General features: G+C 34.9%; 1 long non-coding RNA gene across 1 annotated transcript; it reads left to right on the forward strand.

Moving 5' to 3' along the window:
• Window positions 1-7833: 7833 nt before the first annotated feature.
• Window positions 7834-18893, forward strand: LOC110675528. Its single transcript, XR_002499574.1, has 5 exons — window positions 7834-8206; window positions 8913-9457; window positions 9517-9656; window positions 17432-17546; window positions 18764-18893. It is a non-coding gene; the product is annotated as an uncharacterized LOC110675528 (long non-coding RNA).
• The last annotated feature ends 2395 nt before the right edge of the window (window positions 18894-21288 follow it).

The following is a 21288-nucleotide window of genomic DNA, read 5'->3' on the forward strand; positions in this document are numbered from 1 at the left end:
AAAGATGAAGGTACCCAAGGGGTTTATCTTACTTGCCCTGCATTATTTTTTGTTGGATTTTGTCAACATTGTTTATGGAGGTTCCTTGTCATAATTTTGAAAAGATGCTAGTAGTCAGAAATCTACATTCTTGGCTCAATTATTAGTAAACTCCTTCAAAGGATCATAGCAGGATTCTTGCATTTGGTTGATTGCATTTGATTTCAAGAACATTAACCTTTGAGGGTCCACGGGACGTTTATAAAACTTCAAAGGGGGTCGCAGCACCGCAAAGGTTGAGAACCAATGCTCTAAAACAAACTCTCGATTTAGCACTCAACGATTTATTAGTTCCTGCTGCACTTGCGCTATTATATTGCGGTTATTACTATTACTGCACAGCTAGCACAAACTACACTGTTCACCTTGATCAACTAATTTGCGAAAATAACAAATTCACAACACTTATTTTGGAATAAATCGCAAGTAAAAAAAAACAACGAATTCAATTTACTAAACTCAGCCTTGTCCTGCCAGGATTTTCTTGACTACACTTTTGAGCACAGCACAGTATGTCAACTATACACATTACTGTTCATTGTTTGTTGACAGACTGAATGAAAAATTAGGTGGGGTTTTTATTTTGGGTACATGCAGATAAACGAATCAACACTTATTGTCGATTCTACTGATAAGATAAGTTTCTCCATTGTTTTTTTGTGAGAAATAAACACAAATTTCATTTGCCAGACTGTCCGGATGTTTCGGTCGATTTACTGGCTTTCGAATGTAAGCAAACGGCTGGAAGATTAGTCCGCAGAAGATGGTCGAAAGCCAGTAAATCGACCGAAACGTCCGGACAGTCTGGCAAATGAAATTTGTGTTTATTTTTCGCCATAAACTAATCGATGAACCAATGGAGAATCAAGTTCGCGGCGATTGAACCATAGAAACCATTTGATAAGATAAGTATAATTCCCAAAAATGATTATAAATGACATTCTGACCAGCCCACTATGGACCAATGCACGAGTTCACTAAATTGACGTTTGAGCGGTGCCGAATTCACTAGTTGCCATGGCCACGTAAATAACACGGCACCGCTCAAACGTCAGATTGTGAACTCGTGCATTTCCATGGTTCGAAGGCGGACAAAACCTCAAAAATCAAAGTTGTTTTCTGCGAACGGTAATATTTTTCCCGACATAAAGTACACCTGAGTTGAATACAATTTTTCACTGAATTTATACAAAGTAAATTAAGGCAAAAAAAAACTTCAAAAAACATATTATTTTATATAAAAGTACCCTAAGACATTAGTAGCCTGCGAATGCCCGCAATGAGAATGAGCTCATTTGAAAGCTGAAAATAAGAGCTTTCAAGTAGGGTACAAATTATTTTGCGAAACTTTCGATAGAACACTTTCAACGCGTTTCACTGTTTACGGAGTGCAATTCTAGTTGAATAATAACAATTCTGTGACACGCTAGTACGTGCATTGCAATCGTAGTAGCCATGAATGGCATTGCTAGAAGGAACGAATAACTCGCACCCTAAGACAAGACGTGACAGGTCAAAGTACAAAAAAGAAACCAATTGCTTGTCAAAAAAGACCATTTCTCATTGGTCGTTTTGGCAAAGGCCTACTTTCACATCGTTGAGTTTCATAGCAACAGGGCACTTTGTTGCTAGTCCGGCCGTGTTGCTAGTTCATAGATGAGAGTTTTTATCAAAAGTTTGGAAATTTTCCATTAAATCTTTTTGTTTCAAATCAATTTATATTCGATGTTAAGTTCAAAGCATGTGCTTCTACAATGCTAAAATAAATAAAAAATACTCAATAAGATGGAATTTGTGTCATTTTTCTCTAAAAATATAGTCAGTTTTGAATTTAAACCTGAGTTTTAAAAAATATAGCATCCTCTTTTGCACTAAATGAATGAAGCATGCACGTAACAATCAGATTGTGATCCTTGATTTTTGAAGTTGTTAACAAGATTTGCTTTAAAAGGATACTGGTAAAACTGGCTTTTGTATCGTCAAGGATATCGACTGAAAAACAACCGGGCAGTCTTAGTTGAGCGGTCACGTCCTGTCCTAGCTCGCACCTATATTTTTCTTCATCTTCCTTTCTGGGAAGTCGGGAAAATTTACTTTACGGAAAAATTCTCGGATGGTGGACCTCAAACCCAGGATTCTCAGCTTAGTCTTGCTGAATAGCTGCGCTTTCACTGATACGGCTCTCTACGACCCTACATATACAATATTTTGGCATTATACCCTAATTAAATATTGTCCACACCTTCATTTGGTGTTATTATGGTATTGAAGTGCTATGAATTAAAATTTGAACTGTTACTGAATCAACCAAATAAAGTAACATAAATTAGCTCGTCTTATATGCATGGTCGAACGGAATTTCTTCGAATGCAGCCTCCAGATAAAATTAAACAAATTAAAAAAAAAATCATTCCCTACGTGGATTTCCTTTTGCTGCCAAAGTAAGTATGAAAACAGACTAAAGCTATAGACATGACAATCATGCTGAAACTGATGAAATGGATGATACTTGCATTGAGGCAGGGTTAGACCTGAGATATTTATGGATAACTTCTGCATGAAATTTTCCCAGTTTTTCAGACATCGCATGAATTTCAACATATATATTTGAGTGACTTGTGGAAACACGAGTTCTTAGAGATTTTTTTTCACAAATTTAGATAATTGGCATATTAAAAAAAATTAAGTTGCAAATTTGGACGATATTAATTTACATATGATAGTTTTTGTGTATATCTTATATATTTTTGGGTTAATTATTCACAAGTTTTTGTCAAAAATTTCATTTAAGTCAAGTTGTTTTTACCTAACTCCAATAAGGCATGGACAAATTATTCTAAAATATATGTTTAATTTCAAGCTATGCCTGACATGCTAGAAAAATTTCATTTAAATCCGTCAGTAAATAACTGAGAACTAGCCTGCCCAAGTTGACCATTTTGTATAAAGGATTGAAAAAATTGCAAATATATTGTCCAAACCTGTATATTCTAATAATCAGTCCAAAACTAGAAACATCTGAAAATAAAAGTTCATAATACCTAAATATGGCATAAAATGCGTCAACTATATAATTTCATCTATTTTAAGGAGAGTTTGAGGTTTTGTCCGACATTTTGTTCTAGATCGAACCACTCAGCCGTCTCCAATTATTCACCCAAAAGTTGAAACCGTCATTATAGGCGTTTTCTGCGTCTATTGATGGCGGAAAAGTGTTCTTCTGAGCGACATGACGTTTTTGAGCGTCTATTGATAGGCAGATAATCCGGTCATTGAGTCGAGCAGTTTTTACGGTACAAATGGGGAAGTACAACTTGATATGCTTTTTGCACCACGCATACCAACAAGCGGGTTTAGTGCTGTGGTATAGTATTTGGTTCTCACGCTCATGACCATGGATCGATCCTGGTTGATGTCGCATGTGTATTTTTTTCATGTGCGTGCATCACCAACACATGTATTGAAAAATAAAACTTCCACACATATGCCTCTTTTAAGTGCATGTATTGGAAGTATGGAGATACGCAAAAAACCGAGAGGGTGCAAACCAGATTCGAACCATAATCATCGGATCGTCTAGCACACTGTGTATCTACTGCTCCAAACTTACTACTAAAGTGATGTATAACCAAAGTCGATGTGGTTTTACGTTTCATATGCATGATTGCTCATGCTGTTGATAAACATGTGAACATGTGTTATCCCCAGCAAAATAAAGATATACAGTCAAGTCTCCTTTAAAGCGTTAATCATCGTATGTTGAACAAGTTTAATGTATATTCATAATAATTTATCACCTACCAGAGTAGCCACAATCTCTATTGTAGAACTTACTTAAGGACTGTTCATTTTATAAAGTGGACACCTTGTGCATGCTATATCTTTATAATATATCAATAGAATCGTAATCGGTTTTCTGTATACAGTATCGTTAGACTATTATATTATTGCACGATGGTGTTATAACAAAAAAGCCATCAAAATAATTATAATTCACACGAATAAGGAACAATGTTTAGAATTGTCAAAGATTGGTAGGTCTGGAGCCAAGTATAATAGTTGAGTATACCAAAACACAATTCATTCATAAAAATTCGGATTTTTGGTATGTGAAAAATATTGTTTAAGTTTGAAGAACATCTTTTCTAGGAAGTTTTTGTCGAAACTTCTTTGTTCTTCTTTGTAAGATCTTATATTTCCAGAAGAGGAATATAATAGTATTACGATGCACAGAAAACCGATTATGATTTCATTGATAAACTAGCTAACCCAGCGTGGCTAGTCACGTTCCATAAGAATTTTCAAGCAAAAACCTCTTTCAAAGATTAATAATGTTTATGTTCAATTGCAAAATGATGCAATTGCAAGATGATAAGCTGAGACACGCATGATATTTATGAACGCAAAATCGCCCAAATTTATGCTCTAACCATACTCCATTGTTATAGTGCCGTTATTCTGATCTGAAATAATTACAGCCTTAAATGCTGTTGTGAAATATTTCAAAAATTCCAGAAGCTTCTATAAATTAGAGAGAAGAATCTGACTGAAAATTCTAGAATATTCTATTGAATCCCGATTAACCAGTGCTACAATTTCTGTATAGATCTTCGTGCTGCGATGGCGATCGTCAACGATATACAACGAAACGAATTGTAATTAGGGGACTATCGACTAATGAATATATCGAGTCATCGAACAGGAATGCTTTGGAAAGCTCTTTTAGGGGACCATTATAGTTACCATAAAAAAATATTTTTATTTTGCCTTCATAAGTCGATATCGAACCATGGAACATCGACTCAAGAAGGTTGTGTAAATAAAAAAAAACTAGAATATTCGGCCCACAATCATGTTTATCTTTCCTTTGCAAATATCTTATTTGTTTTTGAACCTTATATTGAAATGACGAAACCCGTAATGAATCACATTTTCAACTTGCATCGGAATTTAAGTGCGGTCGAACAGCATAAAGTTGGTTTGTTTACATTTTGATTACCGTCCAAGTTCATAAAACCGGAAAACTACAATGATAAAAAGATCGTGACTTTTATACGAATTAGGAAGGACAAAGCTCCGGAAAACTCTAGAACACCCTGTGCAATAGCTGTTATAGTGCTCCACAATTTGCAATAGTATCCTAAAATGGTTAATTAAATCTTGTTTTCATTTAATAACACGAAAGATCATATTACTGCAACTACATTTACAATACACGACGCGAGACTGGACACAACACTTATTGTTCTTACAAACATAAAAAGGAATTAAAATTTACCTTTTCCGTCGACCGGTTTCGGGCTCGATGTTGCCCATCTACAGGACGATGTTGGACATCGTCCTGTAGATGGGCAACATCGAGCCCGAAACCGGTCGACGGAAAAGGTAAATTTTAATTCCTTTTTATGTTTGTAAGAACAATAAGTGTTGTGTCCAGTCTTGCGTCGTGTATTGTAAATGTACGATAGTTCTTACGTTAGCACAAACCAAGAATTATGAGTGTTACTGCAACTACTTTAGCAATTTTTCTCGCTCAAATAACGGGTATATCATATTTAAACTTTAATTTCAAAATTGGATCCATAAATGAACCTTGACACTTGAGATCATGTTTGACGTTCGCTTAGTCGACAAAAATATCACAGGGGTTTTAGTTTTAACACTGGGGTTGTTGCTATCTGACATTTCGGAAGGGACACGGAAAACAAAATACACCCGAAATTTGAGTTTTTGGCCTGAACGTAAGCGTTTGGCACTAAAATTGGGACAGGGCTTTAGGACCCTATTGTAATGTTGTTACATTCAAATGGACTTTTGCAGTGCTCTTAATTTGACTGTTGTTGTGCTCTTAAATTGCTGTTGTATGCTGCTCAATGAAACCTTTCAAAGCGTTACTGTCAGACAGAAAACTCTGGGATTTTATATACATGATAAAAAAGATATAGCATAAACAAGGTGTCCTCTTTATAAAATGAATAGTCTTTAAAACATGAAAACTCTGTGGAATCTTTCGCTGGTGCTATTCAAAGAAAACAAGATCACGGTTCTACTTTCACATTGATAAAAAAATATCGATCCAATGCTGATGAATGCTACCCAGAATGAGCCGATTATAAGAAACCGTGCCCCATATATCGGATTAAATTTTAACCATGGTTTTAGTATAATAGCAAAAGAGTTTTCTATAGATGAATCGATCATTTTGACTCAAGAACAACTTCTGCAAATTGGCTATTAGTTTTTGCAAGCAATTTATTTTAAGAATTATTGCACCGATATGTTGATTTTAGAACAGAACGTTCAGTGGGGAGATTTTAGTAAACCGTTTGGAGAAGTCAAGAGAACATATATACTGATTTTTTTTATCATGAAAAAAATGAAAACAAAATTTCATTTTTATATAACGCAATAATCTTTTTTTTATCATTTTTAATTTTGACTATCTATGAATTGTGATAAGAATTAGTTGTTCAGGACAAAATTTCAGAGACATTTTCGATAAGAAAGTTTTTCTAAGAACAACTTATGCTGTCCATAAAGGCCCATATTGAAAAAAGTAGGCACTGAGAAAATAGCGCTCAAACTTTAAAGTTTTTCTTTCATACAAATGTTTATAATTTTCTATTAGGGGCCGTCCATAAATAACGTAGCATTTTTCACTGATTTTTTACACCCCCCTTCCCTCTCGTACCGTTTCGTCACAAATGCTGATACTTCCCCTTGGAAAATACGTAGCATATCAAGCACCCCCCCCCCTTCTTCTTCTTCTTCTTCTTCTTGGCATTGACGTCCTCACTGGGACAGAGCCTGCTTCTCAGCTTAGTGTTCTTATAAGCACTCCCACAGTTATTAACTGAGAGCTTTCTATGCCAAAGTTGCCATTTTCGCATTCGTATATCGTGTGGCAGGTACGATGATACTCTATGCCCAGGGAAGTCGAGAAAATTTCCAACCCGAAAAGATCCTGGACCGACCGGGAATCGAACCCAGACACCTTCATCATGGCTTTGCTTTGTAGCCGCGGACTCTAACCACTCGGCTAAGGAAGGCCCCCTCGAAAGTAATTTGGAAAACAGTTTCAAATAAACACAGTTCCTGTTACATAATTTTGGTATCTAGTTTCATATAGGCTAAATTGTATTACTTTTGCTGTTGTCACCAAGCCAAACAAGTTTACTATAGAAAATGTGAAAAAAAATTGATTGGATTGATGAAGCTCGTTATTGTTGAGTTAGGGTACAATATATTTTTAGTTTATTTTTAGTTAGAACAAAAATTTCGTTATTAAAGGATTGTTTTTTTAATTATTCTTTGTTAGGAAATAGATTTCAATGAAAATGAACAATACAATATATTAATTCGAAATGAATTATTATCCAAATTCAAATCCATTTGGCAATCAGTGGCCAGATATAGAAAAGATTACACTTGATATATTTGGAATGTTTAGAAAATTTTAGCGATTATTATACAAATTATTTATCTCTATTAATATTTCAGCTGAACTTCATTATCTTTCTTCATAATAAAATAAACCTACACAGCAAAAAAAAATGTAATTTGCATCGACGTAATTCATGCCGATGTAACAAATATTCGATGTAACCGCTAATTTCAAGTGCAAAATGGCATATTTTTGATGTTATATTACATCGCTTAGAAATTACACAAAAATATCATTACCATTTTTCATCACATTGACTTTGTGTAATATTCACATCTAAACTATATGAATATTACACAGAAACAAATGCAACCAAGTCATTCCGATATGCCATAGTAATATTACACAAATTCAATGCTATTTCGCATGCGTTACGAATGTAATAATAAGTCCCGCAACACTGCCCAGACTTTGTTTCGGTCGGTGTCTGACGAAGTGTCATGGCGTCAGATTCCGTGCGCGTTTGCATCAGATTTTATTTTTGTCGAGTTTGCATGCAGATATTTCCTGCTATTAGAATAAATTTAATCAATGGTAAGTAAACACCTGTTTAAATATGATTTTAACAAACCAATAATAATTATTAATGGCCATTCAACATTGTTCGTTCCAGGTCAAAAATTCTTCCGGAATTTCTCGGAAGGTTTCCTTTAGGAGTTCTTCCAGGAGTTTCTAGAAGTACATCCAGGAGTTCCTCCAGAAATTGCTGCCAAAGTTCCTCCGGTAATTTTGCTTAAAGTTTCTCTACGAATTCTTCATGAGTTTCTTCAACAACTTCTCCAGAAGTTCCTTCAGGAATTCCTCCATGAGTGTCTCAGAAACTCTGCAGGATTCTTTTTCAGGAATTACTCTAGGATTTCTTCAAATTTTCTTCGATAAGTTCCTTAAGTGCCTTAAGAAATCAGCCACGAATTCCTCTAGGAGTTCTCCATAAAATTCCACTCAGAGATGTTTTCCATGATTTTTTTCTGGAGTTCTTTCAAGAGTACAGAAATTCCACCAGGAGTTCCTTCTGGAATTCGTTCAGGTGTTCCCACTGGAATTTCTACAAGAGTTCCTTTAGGAGATCTTTAAGGAACATCCCAAGGAATCCCATCAATAGTTCTTTCATGAATTCCTACAATAATTCAGGAATTCATTCTGAAACAAAGGGATTTGAATAGTAATTTCTTTCAGGAGTTCCATTGGGAATTCCTTTAGGAATTCTTCCAGGAGTTCCTCAGGTTTTTATCCAGGAATTCCAAGGATATCATTCATCTTCTCATTGAGGTAGTTTACAAACAAGCAATCAATAATAATAATAATCTCTAGAAGGGTGATAAAGAGTGTCACGAAATAATATTTACATTAGGCGCTCAGCTTCCGGCTTGCCTATTTAAACACTTTTTAATCGGTTCTCCCATCTTCTTGTCTGTGTGTTTTGTTTTAGGATGGCAGTAAAGGCCTCGTTAGAACGGTGCGTAATTTCGAGTCCCAAGAAGAGGTGGTCGTCGTTTACAACAAAGGCACTGCTAGCAACTATTGGTGCGCGGACGCATCTGATCTTCGAATCCAGATAGTGCCCCGACCGAAATTAAACACGAGAGAACCATGTACGACAGATGCCGATAATTGTCATATCCTGGAAGTGTGCCGAGTGTAACAATTACGATCTGTGCTCGATCTGCTATCACGGAGATATGCATCATTTGAGGAATCGGTTGCATCGAATTTTGACACCAGGTGGCGAAAAAACGCTGTTGGAACCGCAATGGAAATTAAAAAAGATTGCAGTGCGGGGGATTTTTCCTGGGGCACGTGTTGTCCGAGGAGTCGATTGGCAGTAGGAAAATCAGGACGGTGGTAATGGCCGACGCGAAAAGGTCAATGTAATTCAGGACTGGCATTCGGCTTCGACAAAATCAGAGCTGCACTGCAACAATTTGCTGTGGGTGATTTTGTCGAGATTTGCAGTGATTTGGAGAGTATCAAGTGGTAAGATTTGCTTTTTTGCCATGTCGAAGATCTTCTAAGTCTCAATTTCTAATTATAAGCATTTTCATCGGATGGATCAACGGCTGTTACTACAAAAGGAGAACGATTGTCGGCACTTTTGGAAAAGTTATTTGAACCACACGCGTCTGATGATACGACTGAAGAATTGGTGAAGGCAGCCAATGGTGATGTTGCTAAGGTAAAAGAATTTCTCTCCGGATCTTCCTCACAAAATGTCCTTTCATCTTCTACCAGCTCCCAGCATTCCTCCCAAGTGGTAAAAGTCGATGTTAACGGAGTCTATGCCAGTCACACGGCTCTGTAAGCGGCCAGCCAAAATGGTCACCTTTAGGAAATCCTTCAGGAATATCCCTGGGAATCCCATCATTAGTTCTTTCGTGTATTCCTACAAGAATTCAGGAATTCCTTCAGAAATATAGGAATTCGATCATTAGTTTCTTAACAAATTCCTCCAGGATTGTTTCTTTCAGGAGCTCCATTGGAAATTCCTTTGGGAATTCTTCCAGGGGAACTCCAGGATTTTATATAGGAATTCCAAGTATTTCTTTCAAGAATTCATCCAGAAATTTTACCACGATTGCATTCAGGAATTCCTCCAGGAGTTCTTTCATAAATTGCTACAGAGATTCCTTCAGGAGTTGTTTCATAAATTGCTTTATGAATTTCACCAGGAATTCGTTCTGAAATTCTTAAAAATTTCACCTAGTGTTCCTTCAGAAATTCATCCAGGATTTCCTCCAGAAATTCCCTCCCCTTGGTTATGCGACCTTGCCATTAGCCCATATGATGGAAACCAAAGGCGTAACCTGTAGTGGTGGTATCACATTTTGGCATTTTTTGCTTAAAGCCATGTCATAATTCATATGGCATAAACGCAATAATATCTCGGATGTGATCCAACGGACATTCTGCGTCATTGATAGAATTGATGCCCATTTCAAATAATTAATCTATTCGAAGTGTACTTTAATACTATTGGTGACGATCAGTTTGCCTTTTGCTAACCAGAATGATCCGTAGCCACTCTTACTATTAGCTAGCTAGACACATCGTTATTATGTACGACGTAGAAAATATTACTTTGAGGAAAATGACTAGTAGATTCACTGAGTAAGAATAAGTGGCGACAATCTTATTTTAATATGGTTTTTACATTTCCATAATAAGAAATACCTCTTTTGTAACATTGGTATAAATAATCTAATTCCAGCTTCATTTTCGCAAAATTTACAAGTAGAAAGTAGGCGTTGTGAAGCATTGCATTTGCCACCGAAAAGTGAATCTCGTAGGAGACTGTAATAGAAGCTTAAGGTAGCTTTACTCTTAAATATTCACTATAATAATGACTATTGAAAGTAAGATGCTGAGATCGATCATTATGGTACACTTGCTAGTTTCGAGAAATTGAACAGACAAGGAAAGTGACTTTTTTCCTCAAGGATATATGAACGTAATGACCAATAAATACTTTTAACAACAAAAATGAAATTTACTAGAACTACTACTAAACAGCCTAATTTTGTTAAGACTTGACGACAATTGACGTTTAAGACTCTAATCTTACGTGAAAGACAGGAGTAATCAGAATAGCACTTGAATGACAAATTATTCAAAACCATTTCGACTAGAAAGTATTAGTAATGACTACACTACTATTTCAAACAAATTCTGATGGAGCTGCTGATTTTCACAATGCTTCCTTTTCTCAGAAGCAAGGAAATATGGGTACTTTTCAAAAACTACCACGTCACAATACTAATAAAAAAGCAGTGTTCATGTGGGCGCCATTGCCTAGTCCGTCTGAGTATTGGTCCTGGTAGAGGGGAAACTTGGCAAAAGCCAGACCGAGGGTTCAACCTTGACAAGCTGTCAGGCAGCTCCAACTGAATACCATACAAAAAAGGATTTCCTCCAGAAATTCATACAAGGGTTCCTTTAGCAATAACTCCAGGAACTTTTTCATACATTATTTAATTAGTTGTACGGGGAATTCTATCAGGAGTTCATCCAGCAGTTTTTCCAGGAAATAATCTCGGTTTTTTCCCAGAAATTCCACAAGATGTTTCCACAGGTATTCAACCAGAAATTCCTTCAAAAATATCACCTAAAGTTCTTTCATGAATTAATACAGGATTTCCATCAGCAGTTTCTTCAGGAATACGTAGTTCCTTCAGAAATTTCTAAATAAATATTTCTAGAAAATTCTACAGAAGTTCCCCAGAAATTCATCCAGGATACGTCCAGAAATTTCTTCAGGAGTTCCTCCAAGAGTGCAATTGGAATTTCTTTAGGAATTCTTTCAGTAGTTCCCCAGGATTTTATCCAGGAATTCCACTAGGTGTTTTTTCAAGAATTCCCCAAGAAAATCTTTCAAGAATTCCTCCAGGAGTGTCACCAGGATTGGATTCAAAAATTCCACCAATAGTTCTTTTATAAATTGTCACAGGACTTCTGTCAGAAATTCCACCAGGAGTTCTTTTATAAATTGCTTCATAAATTCCCCCTTCAGTAATACAGGAATTACTCAAAAAAACTTTAGAAATTCCCCCAGGAGTTCCCCAGAAATCCATCCAGGACATCCTTCAGGAGTTCCTGTAGGAATTGCTCATGGCACTTTTTCACAAATTCTTCGAAAAGTTACTAGAGGAATTCTATCAGGAGTTTTTCCATGAATTAATCGTGGTATCTCCCTAGAATTCCACAAGGAGTTTCCCAAGAAATAATAACGGTTCTCTCCCAAGAATTCCACAAGTGTTTCCACTAGAATTTCCAGAGTTTCTTCTGCAATTCCACCATAAGTTCCTTTAAAATTTCCTCCAGAAGCTTCTTTGGATATTCCTTCTTCAAAAATCCCTCCAGTAGTTCTTTCAGGAAGTCTTCAAAAATTTCCTCCAGAAGTTTCTACAGGTGTTCCTCCAAGAGTTCCTTCCAAAGGAATTTCTCCAAAAATTTCTCCAGAAATTCCTGCTAATGTTCCTCTAGCAATTTCTTCAGGAGTTCCTCCATTATTTTTTTCATAAGTTCTTCCAGTAATTATTCCAAAAGTATCCAGGAATTGCTTCCGTAGTTTCTTAAGGTTTTCCTACAGAAATTCTTCCAGAAATTCGTTCTAGAATTTTTCCAAAGAGTTGTTTAGAATTCTGGGTTTCCCCAGAAGTTTCTATAAATTCATCCAAAAGATCCTCTAGAAATTTCTTCCCAAGTTCTTCCAGTAATTTCTTCAGGAGTCTCTCCAGGAGTTCCTTCAGGTGTTCCCAGCGGAATTTTTACAAGAGTTCCTTCCGAAATTCTTCCCATAAGTTTTGTCGGCATTTCATGTAGGAATTTCACTAGGAGTTCCTCCAAGAATTCCTCCAGCGGATCTTTCAAGATATTTTCAATAATTTCATCAGGATTTCCTTCAGAAATTCCACAAGGAGTTCTTTAATTATTTGCAACAGTGATTCCTGTTGAAAAAAAAAAACAACAAGGCTATCCGTTCCAACTACAGACTACTACTGACTGATATTGCTGCCATGTCAGCAGCACCTTGTCTTCCACATCTGGGTACTATACATATTTACAATCTTACTCGCTAAGCGTTACCTCTATAATTCTTACACGAAGATATCTCCACTGCAGGATGTGTGATAACCTGCTCTTCAACAATTCCATGAGGAGCTCTCATAAATTCTACAGGAAGTCAAGGAATTCCATTAGGAATTCCAAATGGAATTCTTTCATAAAATAAGACAGGAATTCCTCTTAAAGCTCCTCCTGGAATTCCTCCGGGTATGCTAAAATTGAGTTTTATGTAAAATTAAAAAAAAAAACAGAAAAAGTTTTTAAATGGATACCTACTTTTCACATGCCCCATAAGTTTTGAATAATAAATTGATAAGCTAACAGTTATATTTACGATTTCTATTATCTTTAACATTTGTTAAGCAGTCCTAATGAACAATAACATAAGTGACTTGTTAACAAAAAAAATTGTATTATAGTCATTTAAATTTTCTTATGTTCAGTTATGCTTGTTCAATTGATTCGACAACATTATAACTATAATATTTTCAATGTTAGTTCTTATATCATGGAATTGCAATTGCATTTCAGTAGGTGAATTGCGGCGAACAATTTCTTCGAAGAGAAGACATTTTCTTCCACTACTCAACAAAAAAATTTCCTTTTCTTCTAAGAAAATACGTGCCGTAATTCGCCTACGGCTCTGTTGATTTGTTTCTAAGCAAGCCGTTATTTGTTTCTAAGCAAGCCGGAAATGTCGTCGAATAACATATCGGGAGAAACCGTTTTAGGAACGGATTCCTTCAATAAAGTGTTTAGAATCTTTTTCGTGTGGATAGAGCTATACTCCATTTTTATGTTTTTAACTAGCCTTACATAGAAATTCCACGGAATTTCCGTGCGTTTTCTTTTATATTTGAACTTTTTAATCAACGTATTCCTTTCAATCGGCTGTACGAAGTAGACACATTAATATCGTAATGTTTGACAAACTCTTTTAAAAAAGTTCCATGATTTCTAATAGCTTTCACTACTTTGAGTAAAGTGTTTCTTTAATTATTAGCACGTGCTTTTCTCTCACCTAAAGAGCAAGCAAAAATTCAATCCCTAATGAAAAACTTTTCACTTGCCCCACGTGATTAGAAAATTGACAATGTTTTAATTTCGTTATTTTTAGGTCTACGTCGAATTAATTTTAAAATTGTTTTTTTTTTCAGTTTGAAACTGAAACTTGAAAATGGTACAGAAAATTATTGTCCGCAACTTGTTTCCACTAAAAATATTGAAATAAGACTGCACTCCTCTAACTTGTTGCGGATTTATAGTTAACAAGTTAAAAATATTTTAATCTTTTATGCAATAATGGTTAAAAAATCTCAGGAAACTCTTCCCTATCGTAATGTTCTGAATTCTCGCGGAACATTACTAAAGGACCTATGTACAAATGAGAGATTCTCTTCTCTCTCGTTCTCTTTCGATTATAACAGTGGAATACTAAAGATTTGGGGAAGTTTTTCACTATAGATCGAAAGTCAATTTCCTTGACTAGCGTTTCATACAAAAAACGCAACAGAAGACGTTAATGTGACAGAGTTTAGGCATGAGTTTAAAACGTTAATTCACATATTCAGTAAAACACACAAATTATGTTCATTTACCCTATTTACTCACTTGCCCCGTGGTACCTTATCTAAAAAAGTAAATGACTTGTAAAATTCGGTCTTCATATTCGGTTTCAGCTAAACCAAAAAAGCGCTTTAAACACTTTTCAAAAAATGCTTAAAACTTAAAAAAAAACAAAAAGTCACAAGCGATGGGTGCCAGTAGTTTTTTTTTGTATGGTATTCAGTTGAAGCTGCCTGACAGCTTAACTTGTCAAGACTGAACCCTCGGTCTGGCTTTTGCCAAGTTTCCCCTCTACCAGGACCAAGACTCAGACGGACAAGGCTATGGTGCCCACATGAACATTGTTTTTTATTAGTATTGTGACGTGGTAGTTTTTGAAAAATACCCATATTTCCTTGCTTCTGAGAAAAGGAAGCATTGTGAAAATCAGCAGCTCCATCAGAATTTGCACACTCAATCTGTTCGGTAAAAATAACTGGGTTTTGGAACTACCGAAAAAGTCAGTAAACTAAAATAAAATGTCAGAAATCGAAAAACAGAGATTTTTCTCTGAAATTTTGCAGAGAGCTTTCTTTTTATATCACATATCGATAAAAAATAAAACATGACAAAATTTGCTTTTTAATTACGTGTGGCGACAGTTTTCATTTTACTGACTTTTTCGGTAGTTCCTAAACCCAGTAAAATTTTACCGACCCCAGTAATGTAATTTAAGTGTGTGTTTGAAATAGTAGTGTACTAGTTTCATTACTAATACTGTCTAGTCGAAATGGTTTTGAATAATTCTCGAAGACTTATTCAAACAGACTCAAGTCAGAAAAGTTAACAAACTTACTTTATCAATCCTACGTGTTTCGCGGACGAAATTCTACACGTTCCGCTGTAAACCAACTCGATTTTCCACTTTTAGAACGTTTAATTTCCGGATTCATACATTTTTTGTGGGAAATTATAGGAACTATCTAGTGTTTTAACGCGAGCTGATTGCATGCAAAATTTAAGCGATACACACGGTAAAAAAATTAAAAAACATTTTAAAACAGTTTTTGAAGAAAGGTTGTGATTCTTCCTAATTAATTTTCTCACAACCGTATGAAAATTACTTACGTCGATTTGAAAAAGTAATCGAGAATTAGTCATTTAAGTGCTATTCTGATTAATCCTGTCTTTCACGTAAGATTAGAGTCTTAAATGTCAATTGTCGTCTTAACAAAAATAGGCTGTTTAGTAGTAGTTCTAGTTAATTTCATTTTTTGTTGTTAAAAGTATGTATTGGTGATATGTGTATGTATATGTGAACGTAATACATATCCTTAAAGAAAAAAGTCACTTTCCATGTCTGTTCAACAATATCTCAAGTGAACCCTAGTGATCGATCTCAGCGTCTTACTTTCCATAGTCATTATTATAGTGAATATTTAAGATTAAAGTTACTATAGGCTTATATTACAGTTTCCTACAAGATTCACTTTTCGGTGGCAAATGCAATGCTTCACAACGCCTACTTTCTACTTGTAAGTTTTGCGAAAATGAAGCTGGAATTAGATTATTTATACCAATGTTACAAAAGAGGTTTTTCTTATTATGGCAATGTAAAAACCATATTCAAATAAGATTGTCGCCACTTATTTCTACTCAGTGAATCTACTAGTCATTTTCCTCAAAGTAATATTCCCTACGTCGTACATAATAACGATGTTTCTCGCTAGCTAATAGTAAGAGTGGCTACGGATCATCCTGGTTAGCAAAAGGCAAACTGATCGTCACCAATAGTATTAAGGTCCACTTCGAATAGATTAATTATTTGAAATAGGCATCAATTCTATCAATGACGCAGAATGTCCGTTGGATGACATCCGAGATATTATTGCGTCTATGCCATATGAATTATGACGCGGCTTTAAGCAAAAAATGCCAAAATGTGATACCACCCACTACAGGTTACGCCTTTGGTTTCCAACATATGGGCTAATGGATTATGCCCTCCCATCACGGCAAGGTCGCATAACCAAGGGGAGGGCACAAGCGATAGGTGCCAGTAGTTGTTTTAAAAATATTAAATTAGCAACATTTATATTTTCAAATGATTTTTTTAATTATTCAAAGAACCTGATCAATGTTACCCCAGATTACGGTACCAAGAAATTTGTTCGGTACACGCAAACAAATTTTGTTGTATAATCTACCGAATCCATGGTAGATTTAAGAACTGCACCAACGATTTTCAACCGACTACAAAAATCTGTTAAGTTTACTATAATCTGGTGAAAATCACTGAGCACATTTACTGCACAAATGTGACTATGTCCATAGTAACTTCGACTACACAACATTGTATTTCGATCCGTGACAACCACCGTACAACACAGTGTGGTCAACAGTACAATGCCAAACTCGTAAAATCTAGAATGTTTCTAGTCATAAATACTACAACTGTGGTTAAATAAACAGATTTAATTTTCTTGTGTAGTGATGTTGACTATGTTTTGGTAGAATTAACAGATTAATGTAGTCGGTTGAAAATCGTTGGTGCAGTTCTTAATTTTACCATGGATTCAGTAGTTTCTACAATAAAATTCATTTCAGTGTAATGCTTTCAGAATCTCTTCTAATCGTTTCCCTTGGAATTCATGTATTTCTTCTTCTGCTGTTGCAATGACTTCTCTTCGATCTTTTTTCCTAATATTTCCCAAGAACTTTTTTCTAGAGAAAAAAAACAAAAGAAATCAGAATTATTCTCAGAAATTTCTTTAGAAATAACTCCTGTAATTTATCCAGTTACGAATCTTGAACAAACTGCTCCAGAAAATTATTATTTTTCAGGATTGAACCCAACTTTTCAGAAAAACCAGCTAGCAGAAGTTCGGGAGGAATCCAAATCCGTAGAGACGCCTATTACGTATAAGGAAAAAGGAATTAAAAAAATAATAATAATCAGGTAAATCTCACGAAATCGCTGTATGTCTACAGGATATCCTAGAGTTTCAAAAATAATTTGTATAGAAAGTTAAATGCGAAGAGATGTTAAAAACCCTTAAATTAAGCCAAATCTCAAGTAACCATGCTACTCAAACTGCAATTTAGGCATATAAATAAACGGTATACATAAAGCTTGCATTCCAGTATAACTACAAATAAAGTTGATGTATTATCGTTTATAATATGAGTGGCATGAAAAATTCTCGCGCCGGCGATCTTATTCATAAAACGCTTGTAGATCGTCGCAGGTATTCCAAATAGTTTTGATGTCTTCTGCGCATTGGCTTGGTCAATCAGGAATAATCATGCAGAAGAAACCAAAACGATTTGAAGTAGCTGCGACGATCTACAAGCATTTTAAAAAGTTTTCAAGATCACCATCGCGATGAATAGGGTGATCAAATTAATTTGGACAGACCGTTACGCGTATATAATTTGGCCATTTACGGCAAAATCAAATGGAGATGGCCAAATTATATACGCATAACGCTCTGTCCAAAATACACAAAACACCCTAATCGCGCAATACACATAATTCATAAATTGCAGCTTGAGCAAAAAATCTTCCTGAAATTTCTGTAATTAGGACTAGGTGTGCACCTGAAAAGTAATCGCCTATCTCGATTCGTGGGAAGTTTTTTGTCTGAAATGCTTGTCTTAAGTCATAGACGTTTCGGAAGATCTCTGAACCAATCTGATTCAATATTCTCTCGTCACATGATAGTTTTGAAAAATGAATAACCGAACATGACAAAAAATTTGTAGCCTGCGAGATATTTAAGGTAAAACATCTCGAAATTCAAAGATAGCCGTCACAATGGCTGACTTGTACCACTATTTTCTGTTTTCAGAAGCATTAAACTGATTAAACAGTCAGCTAATATATCTTCAAATTTTAAGCTTTCGGCTAGTACACAAAGTACCGATGTCCTAAAAGATTGTTCGTAGATTTATACCCTTGAAATTTTGGTACAAGATTGAACTAGGATTCCAAGGTGTTTCATCTTAAGCAAATTATGGCTACGCGTTGGGCTCCCAAGAAATTAAAAAATTGTTAACAATTCCAGGTATATGAATAATTATATTAGATTTATTTATTAAAAATAACATTTTACATTTAAAAATTATCAAACAGTACATTTCTCTAATATTTCATTTTATTTTATTTTGGTATAGGTTCAACAGACTTGTACGAACTGCTCAAAATGGTTCACAGTCTACTCTGGAAGTCAACACACAAGATCGAGCGTCTTCTAGAATTCATCTCTCTGGGTGCCATTACGAAGGACTACATATAATTAAAAAATAAAATAAAAATAAAAAAGGATTTATAATAAAATAAAATAAAATTTATGACTGTTTGTTTAAACATACGTTATTTTTATTATCAAATTCTGTACAATGGCTGTTTAAATTGCTTTTTATCCATTTTTGAATATGCAAAATAGTAATAATAGGAATATCTTGTCTGCGAGTAAAACGCGTTTCACACCATAAATGATTTTGATATAAAAAAGGATAAAAAGGCAATTTGATCAACCATTGAACGGAATTTGCAATTGTTTTATTGTTAAAATCGTTCTGATTACATAGCTTTCATATTACATCGCATCAATTACATCGTATTGTGTACGTGGAATACATTACATCGAAAAAATTACATCGGTCGCATTTATTACACCAATTGCCCTCGAGTACGTCGGGCTGTGTAATATTCCACAATCGAGGGAACGACTTGGTTGCAGCAGTTTCGATGTAATATTCAACAACTTTTTTTGCTGTGTACACAACCTATAATGAAACAGTTAAATAATAAAAAATTATCAAATTACCAAGTTATCAATAAAATTGAATGATAGGACAATTTCGATATCACTCGAATCTGTTGTCCTCATTAATATTCCGGCTATTCCATCAAGAGCATTGATACATCAAAACAAATCGATGAGTTGATTGAGTGAGATGTCCTGCAACATTGAATGCATAATACACGGTATAAATATCTTGTTTCATGTAATATTTGCCGAAAAGAGCATATTTTATTGTCTTGAAAACGGCTGACTTTATGACTTGTTAACAAATGAGAAAACAATGTACTCCAAGTAGTTAAAGCATTGATTTTTAATTTATTTGTTAAACTTTGATTTTGTTTATTTATAAATTTATCAATTGAGACACGAATATAATGTAATATTTACATAACCATTTAAAGCTTTGAAAAATCTGTTTGATTGCATTTATCAAGAAAATCTAAAATTTCTCAGATTTCTTTTCAATCTTGATGAATGTTTTGAAGCTGAATCATCATTTTATAAACCAAGTTTATAAGTCAAACAAAACAGAGGACAGAGCCTGCATCTCAGTGTTCTTATGAGCACTTCAACAGTTATTAACTGAAAGCTTACTGTGCCAATGACCATTTTTGCTTGCGTATATCGTGTGGCAGGAACGAACATACTCTATGCTCTGGGAAGTCGAGAAAATTTCCAACCCGAAAAGATCCTCGACCGGTGGGATTCGAACCCACGACCCTCAGCTTGATCATGCTGAATAGCTCCGCGTTTACCACTACGGCTATATGGGCCCCGTAAAGATCCCCCTCTCCCCTAAATAGCTACGTCATTTATGGATGACCCCTTACATTTCTTCCTGACATATTTAACACAACCGCATAGCTTACTAATTTTGCTTCTAATGATCAGCAAAAAATAATAAACTTGAACACAATTCACGTTTGCAGCTGAAATTTAAATTAAAAGTTCATATGGAGACTGGTATGCCTTTATTTTTCAATATGGGACTGCACCAACTTCATATTTTCCAATACATTTTCAAACAATGTGTGTTTATTTTTATATGCATAATAAAATGCAGATTAAAATAAGTTTTATTGCACTCATTCGATAACTGTCAAGCAATGATACATAGTTTTGACATCATGAATGCTCTAAAGCATGACTTTAAATCGACAATATGTTGAGCATTATTATTATAAGTAAATTTTCTGGGATGTAGAAAAAATATTGTTCGGAAAAGATCTTCACGAGTTTTATATAGTTATGCGGCTTGGCAAACCTCTAAACGAACACCAACACCAAAAAATCCACTTAAGGGTTGAAGAAATCATTTCGTGACGCGTTCACCATTATTTTGCGATTATGTTGTGCACATAAGTTTTTTTGAGAATTATTATTTATGTATATCAATTCCAAAAATATGGAAAATCTGGCTTTGGTGTAAAATGTTGAGTGCGATAATTAAACCTTATTGTAATTTCTGTAAATTCCAGTTAGGTACTATTGCATCTTCTTTACAAAAAAAAAATATAACGGTAAATGTAAATGACTGCTAATAAGAGCGGTTTTGAATTTAAAAAAAGTTTGAAATTCCAATCCCCATATCTTTCTTAGGGGTCGTCCATAAACCACGTGAACATTTTTCCTGACTTTTGTGTGGTTTTGACGAATAACCCCCCGCTCGCCCAATGATCATGTGTTTCATTTGTTCATGAATGAAACAGAAATTTGAAAAATGGGAGAAGAGATATTTATGAATTGGTTTGCTATTACTAAGCGAAATGTGAGATTATAGTGTGACAAACTTCTGCAAAAATCCCTAACAAAATTAGCTCAAAAAGATTTGTTTCTACTGCAGTGTTCCTTATTATTGTTTGAGGAATTAGTTTTCACTTAGAGATAATT

The sequence above is a fragment of the Aedes aegypti genome, chromosome 2, assembly GCF_002204515.2.
Source record: "Aedes aegypti strain LVP_AGWG chromosome 2, AaegL5.0 Primary Assembly, whole genome shotgun sequence".
In the NCBI taxonomy this organism is placed as follows: domain Eukaryota; kingdom Metazoa; phylum Arthropoda; class Insecta; order Diptera; family Culicidae; genus Aedes; species Aedes aegypti.